Genomic DNA, 4,852 nt, shown 5'->3' with positions numbered 1-4,852 from the left:
GCTAGCCAGCGGCTTCCAAGCTTGCTTAATTTCCTAGACTCATGTTCTCAGCTTTGGCAGAATACTCTCACCTTCTTGTAGCCTCAGATATTCAATTAAACATACTTGTCTGTCTATATGCCATCCATCTGTGCTTTATTTATATTTAATTGAGGTTTCGGTATCACTGTTCTGTCCCATGCCCTTTAGTCAGTTTTCATATTCTGTTACATTTGCTATGCTTAAAATCTTTCAGCCTAGCCTTTTTCTTTCTCCTAGTTTTCTGTAGAAATCCATCACAAACCTCTTTTAGTGAGAAAAGTGAAGTTCAAAGTGATGATATTATGTGTTGAAAGTCATCAATTGCTGTCCTGGCTGTGCCAGCTGAGGCTCATTAACCTCCCTGTACCTCCAGTGTTCTGATCTAGAAAGAACACAGAGTATTGTTCCAGAGATCTCACAGCCTCCTTCTAGCCTCAGCATTTGATACAGACCATGAATTCCTTCATGAGCCTGGCCCCTGTGGCTGTCGGCTCTTGATTTATAGTTTAGCACACTATTTGTCCTTCTCAGTATTTTTAAACACAGAAATTTATTTTAGCTTGACTAGACAGGACTCTTGTGTAGGCCTGTCTTAGTGCCTTGCCTAGCCTTGGAGATGTGGCTAAGCCTGTTCTGAGTCTGTGACATACTGGAGAAAGACAGTGTGGAGCCCTGGGGACTGGATAGGGAGGCGCACTAGGCAAGAAGGAGGGCTTGGTTTTCAAGCTGCTATTTTAACACTTTCCCTTCTTTCCTGCCTATAAAGGAAAAACTCAGCTTCCTGTTTTATGTAGGGAAAAACCAAATTTCTTGCTACCATTTCTCTCCTGCGAATGTATTACTCATGCAAAACACTTCACTTTTGATGCTTCTGGTCAAGTGTGTGGTGGATTTTCACCACAACAAGCAAGTCTCCTATACTAGCTGGATGTCCTACGATTGAACTCAATTCTGACACTGTCTACCTGGGATATTGTCAGATCTCAGGGGTAGGGGCTGAGTCCCCCTGCGCCCCATCCTCTTCCCACACCCCGCCTTCAAAAGCCAGTCATAAGCTTAGGTCATCACCTGTACTTCTGATCAACAGGCTATAGTTGGAGGTTTCAATGACCCCCTCCTCAGATTCGATTAAGTTGATAGAGCTGTTCACACACTTAGAGATACACATGCTTCCTTTTCTCAGCATAGTAAAGTATATGATAGAGGATACAGATAACAGCCAGATGAAGAGGCACACAGGGCAAAGTCTGGGAGAGTCCCTAGAACAGGAGCTTCTGTCCCTGTGGAGCTGGGGTGAGCCACCCTCCTGGTATGGAAGATGTGTCCACCAATCCAGAAGCTCTCTGAACTCTCTACTACTGGGATTGTATGGCAGTTTCTTCATGTAGGGATAATTAGTTTTTAACTCCATTTCTAGCACCCCTCCCCTCTCTGTAGGATAAAGGGTGAAGCTGAAAATGCCAAGCTTCTAATCATGGCTTGATCACCCAGAGTCACCTCATTAGAACAAAAGATGCTTCTAGTGCTCTCATCATTTAGGAATCTATAATCGTTTAGGAGCCATATGTCAGGAATGGAGTCAAAGACAGATATTAGAACAAAAGAAACTTTAGTATTCTTGTTGTTCAGTCGCTCAGTCATGTCCGACTCTTTGTGACCCCATGGACTGTAGCCCACCAGGCTCCTCTGTCCATGGGATTTCCCAGGCAAGCATACGGAGTGGGTTGCCATTTCCTTCTTCAGTGGATCTTCCCAACCCAGGGATCGAACCCACATTTCCTGCATTGCTGGTGGATTCTTTACCACTGAGCCACCTGGGAAGCCCAAACTTTAAGAGTCTTACACTCTCATGAAAGTCATAGATATTAAACAGATATTAAACAGATATGAATTTGTGTCATAACACTTGGGCACAAGAAATGTCACATCACTTTTTTAAAAAAGTCAAATTTATTTTAGTTTGGACAAATAGTTATTTGGGTCAAGGAATACATATGTAATTTGGGGGTAGCCTGTGTCCCTTCCACGGGGCTTGCAAAATCTAGGGGATAGTGAAATTTGGGGATTTAAGACATCGAGGAAATTTGGGAAAAGGCCTCTGTTCTTTATCCCATCAACTGGCCATATGATAATTTCAGTCCAAGCCTGCAGAATTCACTCAAGGTGGGAGACATATATATATTGCAAAGCATAATAAAATCTTTTAAAAGAAAAGAAAGCATGCTCTTCTGGGTTTTTCACTCCAGTGTATTTTTAGCACATAGAGAAACTTTTTTCTTTTGGCTACACAAACAAAAGGAGTCTAGAGCTCTGATGGAAATACACGATTTCTGCTCTGCCTAGAGCTTATGCATCTTCCCTGCAGATGTTTACTCAGTTGGCATGATGAAGACATTAAACCAGAAAAAGAACACATTTATGCTTCCATTTTATGTCTTTCAAAGTGGTGACTGGCATAAATACAGCATTTATGTACCAAATTGAACCAAATATATAATAAGCAGGACTAAATTTTCCTATTAGTATGTAAAACATTATTATATTCTCCCCAATTTGCAATATTTACATATCTCATTATGATTAGAATGCTTGAAACGCTATACAGAATTTCATTTTACTCTTTTTGTGCAATACCTGGTTTCCAAGAAATATTAATGACACAAGCTCATAAATCTCTATTCACTAAGTCTGATGTCTACCCTAAATTTGCATTTGCAAACTATGATTGCATTATGTCCCTAGCAGACTGGCATATGAACTTACTATTGCATATACAGACAGCTTCTTTAAAGCCTCCTTTATTCAGGAGTGTTGGAGGAGGAGAAATAGCCACTGATAAAGTCATATTTGAAATTCATCTGAACACATTCTTTTGTATGTGTTTAATAGAACTTAAACTTGGAAAAAAATTACTTTTGCCTCTTTTTACCATTTCAAAGAAACTTCCCTTTTAATTTTTTAGTTTATGTAACTAAATATATAACATTCTAAAGCCTTTCCTAAAAGACTGAACTCTTAAAGGAAAGAAATAAAGAATATTGTAGTAATAGTAATTCTGAAACCCTCTGGAAAGATTGCGTTCATTTTTAATTTGCAGGCTTTTGTACATTACAGTGGCAATCATGTATGTGCATAATCTGGAGATCAAACTGTTCAAAACCCTCAATCTCTGATAAGTTATGACCTATTTAGATGGTGGACAAGAGGTTAATCTTGACTCTGGAAAACAGACTTTTCTTTTGAAACTTTCTTGGTCCTAGAGCATCACAAAGAATTGCCAAGGGAGGGAACAAATTTCCCTCTAGAAGCTTACACAGTAAAGGGATGTCTTCCCAAGGATGGTATTTTGGTAACAGCTGGTAGTGTTGTAAAGACTTTAAGTAGTACATAGGCATTTTAAAAATGTCAATAATTATACATTTTTTGTAATGTGTGTTTGAAAAAAATTCACCTGTACATTATTTCTCAAGACAAGTCTAAAGGAGGTGGCAACATTAGAGGCATTGATATAGAGAAAAATATATTGGTCAAATAATAATAATACAGATGATATTTATATATGACAAATTTTCTCCCCCTTCTGTCTTAAATGTCTGAACATCCTCAAAAGACCTCCAGGCTGTTCTTTGCCAAACTTTTTCTTCCGATCTTATGTGTACTGATATTCTACTCTCCCCTTCCCCAGCCTCTAGTACCCTCACACCCTCTCCCTAGCCTTGGGTGATACCATAGTATGAGAAAGCCACACTGAGGGGCAGGGTGAAGTATAACTCAGAGTCATCAGGTGAGCTTTAGTGCAGTGTTGCCAAAGTGGGTCCTAGAATGGTCTACACTGGAATCACCTAGGCTACTCGTTTAAAATGCAATTTCTATTCTGAGGTGAGACCAAGGAAGATAGATTTTTTTTTTTAAAGGAAATATTTATTTGGCTGCACTGGGCCTTAGTTGGGGCACGTGCGATCTTCAGTTGTGGCATGTGAACTCTTAGTTGCGATATGTGGAATCTAGTTCCCTCACCAGGAATCAGACCCCTGCACTGGAAGCAGGGAGTCTTAGCCACTGTACCACCAGGACAGTCCTGATAGATTTAAATTTTTTTCTAAGTTTTAAAAATTTTTTGGCCATGCATCATGTGGGATCTTAGTTTCCCAACCAGGAATTGTACCGGTAACCCCTGCTTTGGAAGCACAGAGTCCCAATCACTGGACCACCAGGGAAGTCCCTTGATAGATTTTTAATAAGCTCCCCAGATGATTCTGATCCTAAGTAAAGATTAAAAGGGAGGCATTGGTGATGGAAATTCAGAACAGTCCTAAATGCTTATACTAGGGTAAGTGAAGGAACCCAGGAAACTCTTCTGGGTAACAACAACTTCCTTATCCAATGGACTATCTTCATCATCTAACTTGAAAATGATACCGGGAAAAATAAAAGCTCTTTCTGGATTTTTGAAGTCAAGAGTTTCCCAGTTTGCTGTACAGCTGCTTTCTTGGCTTGGTCCTGGCCTCCTTGAACATTGGCTTTGCATGGAGGCTGCTGATAGCCAAGCCGGAGCTCAGGAGGTGGCAGATCCCCAGCAGGAAAACAGTTAATCTAGGGCCCAGCCCAGTGAAATCTACTGTAATCTTTTTAAAGAGAAGTGCTATGACTTCACTTTCACTTTTCACTTTCATGCATTGGAGAAGGAAATGGCAACCCACTTCAGTGTTCTTGCCTGGAGAATCCCAGGGACGAGGGATCCTGGAGGGCTTCCGTCTATGGGGTTGCACAGAGTTGGCCGCGACTGAAGCTACTTAGCAGCAGCAGCAGCTATACTCATAAGGCTCCTACA

This window comes from Giraffa tippelskirchi, chromosome 8 (genome assembly GCF_054371585.1).
Source record: "Giraffa tippelskirchi isolate mGirTip1 chromosome 8, T2T-mGirTip1v1.2.pri, whole genome shotgun sequence".
NCBI classification, from domain to species: domain Eukaryota; kingdom Metazoa; phylum Chordata; class Mammalia; order Artiodactyla; family Giraffidae; genus Giraffa; species Giraffa tippelskirchi.
This window is presented reverse-complemented; position numbering follows the sequence as displayed.